Raw genomic sequence first — 13714 nt, 5'->3', positions numbered from 1 at the left:
AGAGGAGGTGGGGGAGTTACAGGGGGAGAAATAAGGAAGGGGGAGGAGGGAAAGGAGAAAAAGAAGAAATATGGAGAAGAGAAAAAGGTGGTGGGAAAGGAAGAGACGGGAAAGACCAGGGATGAGAAGACGGAAGAAGCGAAGAAGAAGATGAAAAAGCAAGAGGAGAAAAAATAGAAGGAGGGAAAAGATGGGACGAAAAAGAAGAAGGAAATAAGAAGAGGAAGAAGAAGAAGAAAATGAAGGTAAGAAAGAAGAGGCGGAGAACATGAATAACAAGAAGGAGGAGGAGAAGGAGAAAGAGAAGAGAAGGAGGGGATGAAAGATGAAGAGGATGAGTAGGAGGAGATGAAAAAACAGAAGAAGAAAAGAAAAATAAGGAGAGAGAGAAGAGGAAAATGAGAGGAAGAAGAGGAGGAGGTGAAGAAAAAATACTGGCTCCACAAGAGGAGCAGAGCAGTGAGTACGCTGACGCTTATGGGTCCCATAGAGAACACACTAAAGGGACTCAACTCTCTGTTAATGGCTTGTAAAAACACAAACAAGCAAACAAATGCAAAACACTGAATGTGAGATGCACCAGCCTGTCGTGACATTTCCTCGGCCTCCTCTGCCAGACCATCAGCTTTGCTCTCACTCCAGTGTTCTGCAGATGGACACGGACAAAAGCCTGAATACGCCTGAACTACATTTGCAGACCAATTAGTGGCCGATCGCCCTGCCGCTCCGCGAAACACCGGTCTCCCGGAGCTGTTGTTTTCCTAAAACACGGTTTTGATTCACAAACTCACTCAGGAATTCTGAGCTGTTTGCCTGTGACAGTGAAACTCCTGTAAACAACCATCAGAGGAGGAGAGACAGCCCGTCGCTCAGGAAGACTTCAAAACCGCCGTCCCCCGTCTAAATTAAGCGCCGGAGCAGACACGTCTCTGGAGCGGGTCGCATCAGGCAGGTACAAAGGGATCAAACAGAGGCACAGCTGTCTCAATGTGACTCCTGAGTGACGGGACGGCTTGTGTCGTATCTTAATTGAGAACCAGTTGATATGTGACACGATAACCAGCATGCTCTGTGTTTGATTTCACAATCAAAAAGGGGAAATGTGTGAGTATTGGAGTAGCCTGCTTCTCAATGGGTTCAGAGTATATGTATTTTGATCAATCCTATCCAGGGAGGACGGAAACATTGATTGACAAAAGGTTAATTATTAACCATTTTAATACTTGTTGAGTCATTTGTCAAGAAAAATAAATGAATGACTTTACTCATTTGTAACACAATTAAAACATGCTTGACATAAAATAAAAACCATACATTTTCAAAAGCTGTCGGATAAATACAACGAGTGATCCGTCTATCTGAGCACACACTGTAATTCAGAACCCGTACACCGCCTGCCCTTCAGCAGACGAGCACAATAACTCACAAACTCCAGGAGGAGTCACAATATTGTTTCTCACAGCTACAGGAATGCAACAAATCCTTATAGACCGTATAGAGCAACAAATCCTCCGCACAAAGACACCGTGAACAGCCCAGAATTACAACCGACTCACTCTGTAATATGAGCGAAGGCTTCGACAAAGTCAAGTGGATTTACTTCTGTGATCAAAGGTGGTCATAACGTGCAGCGTATGGGCAGAGGAACATGGCCGCTCCTTCCTCGTGGGATGAACGCTGTGAGATCCCAGAGCTGCAGGGTTTGGTCATGCAGATCTTTGCTGGGACTCTGCTGGGACAGCCAATTAATCTGCAATGATGGGGATCAGATGCTTTGGGGTCTTTCAGCATCTTTACATCTTTTCCAAGTGGATTGCCGCAGGCTGCTGTTGCAGCTTTTTCTAATCGGAGCGGCTGGAAGGTGTGAAAGCAGTTCCCAGGAGGCCCAGAGTGGTCACCGTGGCTGTAAATGTTTCTGGCTGCATATTTTGAGACCACTAACTGAATCCACCCATCTGTGCTCTCGTGATCGTGATTTAATTATACATTATGTAGCGCTCATGCCAGTTGATTAGATACACATGTACGATCTCATTCGATCAAATTCAACAGCCCCGCTGTCTGTCTGCTGTAACATCTGTGGAAAACATTGGGGGAAAGGGGATGGGGAATAGTTATTGGTTGGACTTCAACCTGTATGATTATCCTGCTGTTTATTATAGTCCAATTACTGTATCATGCCACCGACCACACAGAACCAGGTCTGATGGAAACCTAGCTGTGTAACAGGTTCCGCTGAAGTCAAGAGGCCGAAGGTTAAACTGTCGGGACAAACGTGTGTATTGTACGGAAACGCCCGCCGAGTTAACCGCCAGATCATCTGCAGGAGGAAGATCAGGTCAACTGTTACAACCCAGCTGTTACCATAGCAACAGGAGATAAAGCGTTGGCGTGGTAACCAAGTCATCTCCATAGAGGGTTGACCTAAAATGGACCAACAGACCACAGAAGGACGGAGGTTACATATACTGTAAAATCAGATCGCAAGATTATAAGCGTTTTAGACCTAAATATAGCGAGAAATGTCTGCAAGTCTGTCTGTCTGTGTGTCTGTCTGTGTGTCTGTCTGTCTGTCTGTGTGTCTGTCTGTCTTGGCTCGTGTATTGCCGGCGACTCGAGGATTGTAAATGTGTTGCCATTCGGCCAGAGGACGACACTGTGAGAATGAGCTTTACGTTTTGAACTGCAAGTCCTAGAAACAATTTTAAAAATACATATTTTCATATAAGCCACGCCCATTTGCGACTAAATTCATAATTTTAAACGTGCCTATTGCTTTATTTCTATTGTAAATCACCATATTTGCTAAATATCCAGGGCACTTTTGTTCTTTGGCTCCCAAAATAATCGAATTCCCCACAGTGATCACAACACATCCATTCTATGTCAAATCATCTTGGAAACAATCTGAAAATGAAGCTCTTGTCTCATTATAGAACACAACACTTCTTTGCCTCACTGCGTTTTCTAAACTTGGTTTGTGCAGTAGGTCAGGCACACAAAAAAAGGAGCTTAGAGCTCATAAATCTTCCTCCCAGAGGAGTGCAGCTAATCACAGTCACCTCCTCCTGAGAAAAAGCCCTTCTGCAAATTGCATCATTTGCTTTAATGCTTGCGAGACCCAGCAATCCCCTGCCACAGCGCTCCAACAGTGTTTGGTAAGCTTTAACTTCCTCAGCAACAGACTATCCTCTCTCTCTCTCTCTCCTCTCCTTCAAACCAGCCATCAGAGCGATCCTCTTAGAGCAGGGTTAAAGAAAAGGCTACGACCTCAGGGGGGGGAGGACATAGCATCTCCTCAAGCCCAGACTCAACGTCTGCTCTAAACTAGTAGAATTGTTTTTCCAGCGCACACTGAAAGGTTGTTACAGATGCAAGATATACGAGCATAAAGAAACTGTATGTTGGTGTTGGTGAACCGGGAGTGTTAGCTCATTGTGTAACTGTCGTCCTCACTCTAAACTTAGCCTGCTGACACACACTTTAATTAACTTGTCCATGTTCTGTCAGCTAGTCAGTGTATCAAGTCAAATGTGGTACACACACACACACACACACACACACACTGAACAAAACAACCGTGTCTCCTAAAAATGACGTTCCCGTACAACTAAACTGCATTCTCAATTATGTTATCAGGGAAACTCATTTCCCCACTGATTACAGTGGCAGTTTCAAACGTTGTGAAGCGCAAGAGAACTGCTTGGTGAGATTTAGTAAAAGGAAAAACAAAGTTTGGCTCGTCTGTTTCATACGTAATGATATACATTTAATGTTGAAATAAGTGACCTGATGGGACATGAACAACGGTGTCCAGGGTGAAAGTCCTGTGTCTGACCCCTCCATCCTCCCACCACACAATATGAGAAGAAACTTATTCTTGATACTTAAAAAACGAATGTAATCCGGTAGAAAGTACGTCTCCATTGAAATGTAATTGATAAAGCATGTTTCATTGTGTGGAAACGTACTTTTTAGGAGATCAGACAGGCAGCAAAAAAAGACAATAAAAAGTAACTTGCTGATGAATACCAACAGCTGTTTAGATCATAGGACAAAGAGAGGCAACAGCTGAGTTTCTAGCTAAACATTTCTATATTAACTAGTTTGACTGTTTGGGGAAATATTCTCACTCTCTAATCAGTTTGTTTTTCGAGAAAAATTAAAAATTTTGGTGAATTTGTTCAATTCAAGCAAAAGTTGTTTTTTCAAATAAATGTCCCTTTCTTACATTAAAGTCAACAAATCACACTTGATATGCTTGTGTTGCCTGTTATGCTCTATCCACACACACACACACACACACACACACACACACACACATCAACATTAAAGATACAAAATAACGAGGTGTAACTAATGCTTAACCAGAGTTGCTTACAGTGGATGCTGGCCTCACTGAATTATTCACAACACTGAAAATGCGGTTTGTTTCCATTCAACGATATTTATTTCTGCTGTATCTCTCAAGGAAAACACAGCCTGGTGAATTGTTATTCCCATAACGCTGCCAGCAGGCGCTGCTCTCATATATAACCTGAAAATGGGGACGGTGGGACGGAGACGATGGAGAGAAGCGAGTGGCTGAATGCACTGTGGTGAAAATACGACTCAGTGAGCACGGAGAGGAGAAGAGTCCGAGTGTATAAATAAAAAGGTGAAGATGCACATGCTGGGGATTGCGTGCCAATGCATCAGCTAAGTGGACCTTCACCTCTGTTTTGGGTTCGAGCTGAGGTAGAGGGTGATGTACAGTATGCACACACACACACACACACTAGAGTGTTGGTGGGGCCGTGGGGACCCTCAGGGGAACTCAAGAGAGCTGTGCTGACATCCCTCGATGCTACCAAATGCTGCCCAGCTGCTAACAGCAGCGGTGTCTGCTAACAGAAGCAGAGCCGCGGTTCATGATAATGAGGATCTGATTGCTGAGTTGACTGTTAAATGAGGAAAGATAAGCATCCACATAGCATCAGCTACAGTATGTGGGGGGTGAATCCCGCATCGCAACGCTTTCTTTCAAAATGTCGTTTCATCAGTGGCCAGTTTTGATGAAGTGTTGAAGCTTTATTCTACAGTCCATTCAAACAGCTGGGAAGTATGGAATTCCACTTGGAAGGGCCGAGGTTTTGCTCCGAGCCTCTCTCTAGCACTATTTTACCCATGACCTGCTGGACCATTACCCAACCCCCCAACCCCCTCTTTTCTCCACATCTCATTACCTGGACAAACTGCCTCGCGCTGCAATATGTCAGGTAGTGTGTGTGTGTGTGTGAGCATGGATTCTGCCTAGAGGGTAAACTCTAAATGAGATGGTGGACAGGGCCCACTGTCGGCAAAAATTACAGCTTTTGAAAGAAAACAAAAGTATTTGGAGTTGAGCTCCTGCAGGAGAGTCGAGCTTCCAGACTAAAGACAAACGCTGGCAATTGTGCGTCACTCTCAGGAGAGACAGCGATGTGGTGGTGTGATCGACGGCATGCTGATTCACCAAGTGAAACGCAGAGAGCAGCTTGGAAGAAGAAAAAAATTTCCGTGTGATAACGCTACCAGACAAGCCTCAGGAATCCATGTAAAGAAATGGAAGACGAGCATCATCCGACTCAAACAGCAGATTCTCTAAAGACAAAGAAATGAGGGAAATGAGATTGAAAACGAGCCGGTAAGAGTGCAGAGTTTCACCGTCTTCCGAAGAATAAATTTGACAAATTACCGACAACTTTCACGGCAACAATAAAAGAGCTCTTTGTGAATGCAGCGGGACTCTAGTTTGGAGTACAGAAGAAAAAAAACACTCATTATCTGGGACTTTCCCAAACATTGTGATATTTGTGCTTTTTCAATTACTCCATCTGAGTTTCAGAAAGCTCCGCTGTGTTGTAGCTCTTTAATATTTGATAAACTGTGGTATATTTACAGTGTGAGAGCAAAGGGAGGACAGGACAGAGGGTGGTTATAAATAAATGATGAGATGAGCCTCCTGCTATTAATACGAACGCTGCATTCCCCACAGTTAACACATGTCTACACGTGCAAGAGAGTGACGCTGCACTGAAGTGGAATAACATCACTTTAATCACGTCTGAGCAATCAAATTAGATAAATGAAAGCCTGCAGGTTGTTAAAATCCCGATCTGGGAAAGACAAAGACCTTTGGCTCAATTAACCAAGATTAATATAATGTTTTAAAGCTATACGTTTTCTTTCAAGTACCATGCAGTATCACTCTTAGAAGCCAGCAGGATTCTTGGCTTACATCTTGCTGATAAAGTACGATCGCTCACAGAGACTCCAGATCGGACATCGAGGAGCCAGAGGGACCTTGAGGGCCGCTGCACACAAGTTCCAGCTCAGCCAGCAGGCTCATTTTCCTCAGCTTTAAATATTCAAGAAGGTTATCCGCGCCGAGCGAGCGTCTCTTCTTCATGCCGGCGACATGCCGGTGAGTCGAAGGTGGGCGACAAGTGTTACAACGGCAGCCGGCGTGCTTCTATCAATGGAGCCTCTTCGGGAACCGTGTTGTTGACTTTCATGTGTGTATCTGTCAAAGTACCAGCAAGAACACACCCCGACTCCACTCACAATCATACTATTGCTATTACCTATGTGAGGGACATGAATATTCCAGTGTTTGAGGGCTCACTCGTCCTTTTATTCCCCCGAAGAGGACGAGGCAGGTTGTAAAGCCATCACAACTTCTAAGAGCTGCTCAAACCAAAGAGCATACAGGAGGATGATGCCATGTAGATACAGAGAAGCTGTAGGGTTCCACTGAAGAACATCAAACGAGATTATATTTCCACTGCTTCCCCTACACGGTAACACAATCAACCTGATAAAGCAACATGCCTGTCTGGTTTTATATGTCTTTGTCTGTCCTCCACAAACATCCACATAAAATCGAATGGCACTTCCCATTTATGCATAATGAAGCAAGCAGAAATGAATCATTCACAATTATCCACGAACTGAAAACGAACCAGCCGTGAATAAAAGGGAACCGCTGAACGTTGTCGGTTGAATGATGCATTGATTTTATACAGCTCGATTGCCTGCGATTCATTTTGAAATTGGCCAGTCAAACCTTTTTAACAAATGCGCTTTAAAGAGACAAAAGAGCCCGTTGTTGGAGAGGACAATGAGCGGTTGTCCTGAATGCACTTTGCATGACCCTGTTGTGATGTTATATCAGGGCAGCGGGGGGGATTGGTCACTGCACCGATGCCTTTAATGGGAACAGAGGAAAACAACAGCAGAATGGAAGGAAAAGCTACTTGTAGATGGGAGATGATTATTTCGGGGAAAGCGAAGCAGACATGGACAGCAGAAACAAAAGGGGAAATGAAAGGTCAGCGAGGGTGTTTGTGTGAGAGAGTTTGATGGCATCGAGGGTAGGAGGGGTGTGATTTACAATAACCTTTAGCTGGCGAGGTAAGAGGGGTCGTCTCTATGCTGTAAAGGCCCCTTGAGGCCAAGTCGTAAATCTGAGAGGGAAAATTCGCGCCTGACAATTTACCACCCTTCAAGCTCCTAATAACTAATTTTGATCCCTTTGAACTCCTGTACAAGGACCTGCCGCACCTCCACAGCCTCTCCTCACAACATCAGCCAGAGCTGAATGGACATGAATCTCTCCTGGTTGAATCGTCAGTAGAAAATATCAGGTTCTTTAGGAAAAAGTCAAAGGTTTGAGTCAAACGTGAGATGAATTCAATAACTGTGGAGCAACGTCTAACGAATAGCAAAGCCTTCTGAACTGGCTCCAGCTCTGACTAGCTTCTTCCGTATAGCAAACAATTAAGTTGCTGAAGCTTATGGGTATTGTAGTCGCACCAACATGAGAGATCTCTGTGGACTTGTGTGTCTGTGGATTTCTATCTGCGGAGGGCAAAGTCATTGGGGAAATGAGAGCGAGGCTATGAAAGAAAGTATCCCACAGAGAGCCCTTCTCCGCATACATGTGCTCTCGACGTGACTCGCTCAGCTCCAACGTATGGTTCCCCCGACATAAATTGATGCCACCGCAATGCATGGAGATACTGTGCCCATATTAAAAAGGTCAGGGAGGGGGAGAGAGTTTTATTACTCTCTGTTTCCCACATGTAATGTTCTGTCACGCCTCTTTTCATTTGGTCCCAATAATGCCGAGCATCCCAGGCAGCAACGAAGCTGCACGTCGCTGTGAGACACCCAAACAAGCATGGCCGGAAATGTCAGACCGTCCATCATCTCTTACCCGTGGTGAGCACAACGCTCCAAAGGGAACAAATAGTTCCAGTTTTATATATATATTTTTTTCCAGGGACACAACAGCAGCAGGCCGGCTCTCGGCTGATGTGCTGTGACTGTCGTTGGCCTCGTACAGCAGGAGGAGAAGATCCTCATGGCTGACGACCTCGTGTCCTCTTATTCTAGTTTAGCTGGTAAATAGGATTATTGTCTTGTCTTACGTATACTCAAAACAGTGTGTGGTGTCCACCTACTTTACTTACTGAAGAAAAAGCTCCCATTTGAAAACTATGCAAGAAAACTAAGTGTGTTTTAATAGAAAGTTAAACTGATATGAGACGAGCAGCGACATGTATTTTATGTCAATCTGCTAAACATCTACTTGACTAATTGTTTCAGCACAAATTTCTGGCTTCATGTCTGTTCAGAGGCGTTACGTGCGGGCCAGAGGCATAATGAGAGGCTCCGCTCTGAGCGGAGGTCACAGCATGTTTCTGCAGCACCAGGCGCCTGAAATGTGACGAATCCATTAAAAAGAAACCAACAACACATTGCTGTTCCACTGCAACGGCTGATGAATTGGACACTGCAGAGATGAAAAGCCACAGAACGCGAGCTTCAGCCAGTTGCCAGATAAGCACGGCAATTTTAGTTCGGCAGATAACCGAGCCAGCAACGGAGCTGTTTTGGTGCCGGCGAGATGCCACATTTGGAAAAAATTCATCAGACAAGTGGAGGGATTTGCAAAGATTACAGTAGGGAGGAGAGGGTGGGCTTTGGAGCATCGATGATTCAATCCCTGTCCATGCAGATAACATCCAGTGACAGCCTTGGTAAACAAAACACCCTCTGTGCATCATAGACGGTCTGACGATCTCGTTTCGCTGATCGGTAAGATCAGGAAAGCTCCATCGCAGGAATCTTAAAGGCGACGCAGGACACTAACAAGCGAGTTAGAAGCTGTTTTAGAGCGAATATGACAGAAAACTACGCAATACATACAAAGATAGAGCTAGATCTCCGAGAGAGGCCGGACCCCCTCTCAATCGACTAGTTTAGGCGCCGAACGCAGCACACACAAAATAGGTGATTTGTACTTTTTTGACCCCTTGACACCTCCTTCTCCTCCCCTCCTGCTGTCTGGCCTTGGTGTTTTGTCTCAAATAGAGGCTGAAAGGAGATCCTCAGGGAGTTCGAGTCCCTACCGACCTAAACCTTGACTTCCTTTATCACAGACCGTTGAAAGCAAAGCAATCTGAAACTCAAAGATTAAATGGAAAAATCCTTGGAAATAAGGCACAAATATATGCTGCCGAAGAAGAAGACAAGAGCAGAATGAGTCTGAGAAATTACAGAACTGCTTCAGTATCTCTTTAGCTCTCAAGGGGTTTATGTGTATTATGTATAAAAGTTAAACATTTACTACTATTTGACGACACCGATGAGAGCATAACATCGTCTAAATGCACCTCAAACCATCAAGGTGATCACATACTCTCCATAGGCGCTTTATAGTCGACAGTAAAACATTGTGTGTGATGTAGCTTTAGTGTCAGTTTAGTCCTGGACACGGCATTAAAAGCTAAATGGCTTGTAAATATCAAACAGCATGAATTAACAATTACCGTACAGCAGAGTGAACGGAGCTCAGGGAGAGATTACAGTACAGTACATCACTGGCATTACAGTTATTGCTTTACAGCTTTCGTCAAAAAAACAATCAGAGGTATCCAAATAAAATGCAGGGGAATGGGATTTTGGTTTTGGTGCTAAAGATAAAATAAAATAGTGGAAAACTAACTGCATATTTTAAAGTTTTTTGGGCTAATTTGTTTTGTTTTGTCACTCATAAGATGGTGGTGACAAAAATGAAAGATTATTTAAAACCTATACTACATGCATGTCTGGATGGAACTAGAGGTAACTCAGCATGATCTAAATGAGTACAACACATACACTAGTATTTAGTGTGCGCTCATATGGTACAATATGTCTGGGGAATTGAAGAACCAGATGCCTTAGAGGGCCGATGCCTTTAAGGTCATCATTAAATCCATCTAATACAAAGTCGTGTCTTCGGCTCCGTTTTCCTGCTCTTGTCTTCTCTGGTCATCTGAGCCGTCTTTGTGCAGGCGGCGTTATCGCTCTCCTCCAGCCTTCTCTCCTGCACAGTTCACAGGATTCCTACATGAATTATACGGACTAGAATGAAAAATCACAGTCGTGGACGTGTGGCGAGATGGTATCCGAGGCGCCCTGCGGGCTCTCGATGAGCCACGGTGACTGAAGTTGGATCCAAAACCCGACTTAGAAATATCCATTCATAGCATCACCGAACCCTGTATCATCCACGCCGTCTTGCAGCAGCAGTGTTGGCTTTTAAAGGTCAAACCACCCGGGATGAGAAGGTTTTCATGTCATACGGCTGCTCCTTAAAAAGCACAGACGACGGGATTTCAGATACCTTGATGTATATTCAATCACCTCTGCTTGGGCAGAAGTACATGTACATATTCGATTGGCAGTGAAGATAACAGGAGGAGACATGCTGTTACACACACTCTCTCTAACACCAGTATTTCCTCCCCGTTTCTCGCTGTCTCTCTGCAGGTAAACACTGAGAGTCAAATGGCCTCTGGCGCTGTTCAAAATGAATTAGTGTTGAAGGCCTGGTGCTGTGAATCTCTGGCATTTTCTAAAAGGTCCTGCAGCATGAAGCAGACCACCCGAGAGTCAGCCCGAATTCAGGGAGCGGCATTCAGAGCCACACACACCGATCAAAACAATTCTCTCTCTTGTATGTGAATGAACAATCGTTTTTTTTGTCCATCTGAAGTTCACACAACTGTTTAATGAACAGGCCACGTTTAAAATCAGTTCCCTGCTTCTTCCAATGCAGAGCAGCAGCAGCAGCAGCAGCAGCAGAGCGTCTAGTCAGGCAGAAATCAAACATTAACCGAGGCAGAGAGTGAGATGATGATGCTGTCTGCTGGCAGCCAGGCAGAGGGGCTGAGATAAGGAAACGTGGACGGAGCTGCAGGAACAGGAAATACAGCACAGACAACGTGCAGGGATGTGGCTAGAACGGATCCGGCACTTTCTCGTTGGAATCGGAGGGTTCGGGGTTCCAATGTGGGCGAGATGCCCTTCGTGGAGAGGAGACTATTAATGTATGTTGATATTTCATTTACTTTTAACTGGTTATGAATGTTTAATAATGATGCCTCTATCTGACCTACATAAGAAAAAAAAAGACTTGTCTATTTCTATATAGTTATTCTTAATACTTGTCATCGGTGCCACTGGGCTGGGCTTCGGCAAAATCAGATGAAATCATGCAGATTCACCAGAATCTCCCTCCACTCAGGCTCCAGCGGGGCCTCCAGCCGCCAGCAGTATCGCTTTTGTCCACAGGGGCCGCCAAAATCAGCTGACTTTGTAACATTACGAGAACCTTAAGCTAAAGCAGATCCCACACTGCATTCACATCAGCACGACAACATGTCACACACATGTCACACACATGTCTGCGACGATGAGGCATCTTTCCCTTGCCTGGTCCGGACTGATCGTGAGTTCTGGAGAGAGATGATAGGAAGTGGGGAAGGGGAAGCTGCACTTACACATGCAGCACGCATACACACTGAACAGATGATGTGTTGGGGTGCACAGACTGAGAGCACTGTCCTTATGAGAGTAATGTCTCCTGAGGTCCTCGGGGGCTCGACGGCCAGATGTTTTGCTTTGCTTGCTTGCCTGAGTTTTTGGCCCCAGTGTCCCGTTACAAGCAGCATCCATCACGCCACGAAGCTCACATGCTGCAAGACACAACTCCCTCACTTGTACGTGGCAGGTTCATGTGGTTCGTTTGTGGTCCGTTTGAAAAAAAAGATCTTAAATAACTTGCTGGAACTTTTTAAGATGAAAACTTCAGCAGCACGAATTCGTTTAATCCTTACCATCCAGAAATAATGTCAAGGAGGGAGGTAGAAAGGGATGAGCACGGACTTTTACGTCATCCGTAACAGTACAGTTTAGCCATTTGCAGTCATTCTGCATCCAGATCAACTCAGAAAGTAGGTCTCCGTAGCTCTCTGTCTTGGTTCGCACCGCCGAGCATCGCAGGGCCGCAGTCCGCCGGAGTCACGCGTTCAGAGGGCGACAGATTTACTCACGGAACATTCTGAGGCAGCAAGTATGCTGGTGTGTGTGTGAAGCTCTTTTCTCAGCCTTTAAATGGCAACCTATCTGGTAAAACTGGAAGGGTAGATATGACAGTAAGGTCCTCTGTGAGTGCTACACAACAAGCACGACAGGGCGGAATCTGCAGGCAGATAAATCTCACGCGTCACACACTGGTGAGATACCCGTCAAGATAGAACTACCTTTCTATGCCTGCCAGGTGATGCACACCACTATACTTCAGCATGCAGCATCTGGTGTCCGTCAGACCAGAATACAGAAAGGATGGCGCACTACAGACACAAACGAGTGCAGAGGCTCCCTGGTGGCATCTTAATGTGGTGGTGGTGGTCACGTCAAGGGTAAACAAAGGCCTGATATGCTGCAGGATGCGCTGTCGAGGAAAGATATGACAGATATAGCACTCGAAACCTGGTTCAATAATACATGAGGGTGGATCTAAAAAAAGCTCTGAATGGAATTCTAAGAGGGTTTAGATGACACTAAGCCACATCTGTATCAAATCCACCTGCATTATAACACAACACGCACTCTTACAGGATACTGCAAAACAGTGGCATCAAGAAAACCACAAGTCAGCGAGCTGTTTGCCAACCAGCAGGGTTGTTCCACTGCCCCATTGTTCTAAACACTGCCCTGCTCTCACTCTCTCTACACGAACACACCTGACCTTCTTCACATGATTACACACAGATTTATTCTGTGTGTAATTCTATTTTACACATTTTGTGTGCAATTGAATCTACTTTTCTAGTATTCAGTTTAATTTATGTCATTTAAATCTGTATTAGTAGAAGAGAGGGGTTTGGGAGGATGATTTTGTGACGTTTTCATAATAACTCTAAGCAGCTACATGCCACACTATTAGCACTCCAAGGGTACAACTTTGTTGTCATAGCTGCCTTGTGTAAATTCCAAAAAGGCCAAACATGCAACAGCAGAAACTGGCCAATCCTGGTGGGTTGCCAGTTCCATCCTCTGCACCAGTCTGCTCCCTGTAGTGTTTTTGAGGCCGTTGCGTTGCCAGATCGAGACGAGATGCACCATGTGGAGCGAGTCCTGCCGGGATGAAGCGTTGCCAGATATGTGACTGAGATCTCCAGGGGTTACGGAGGTTGTCAGATATGTGTCAGAGTCCCCGGGGTTAGAGGGACGCCAACTCCGCCTTTAAACCTCATCGGTTACTGGGTTCCCAGCTCTGTCTCAAGTTGCTGGCATTAGTAGGTTGACAGATATGAACCCAAAGGCTCTCATCTGCTGTTGGGTTGCCAGATTTATG

General features: G+C 45.1%; 1 protein-coding gene across 3 annotated transcripts in view; it reads right to left on the bottom strand.

The window, feature by feature from the left end:
- ppfia2 (PTPRF interacting protein alpha 2) overlaps positions 1-13714 on the bottom strand; it is a 115642-nt gene that overhangs the window by 36193 nt on the left and 65735 nt on the right. The gene's annotated exons all lie outside the window — the stretch shown is intronic.

This window comes from Anarhichas minor, unplaced genomic scaffold (assembly GCF_050575085.1).
Source record: "Anarhichas minor isolate MPS153535 unplaced genomic scaffold, ASM5057508v1 ptg000045l, whole genome shotgun sequence".
Classification (NCBI taxonomy): domain Eukaryota; kingdom Metazoa; phylum Chordata; class Actinopteri; order Perciformes; family Anarhichadidae; genus Anarhichas; species Anarhichas minor.
This window is presented reverse-complemented; position numbering and strand designations above follow the sequence as displayed.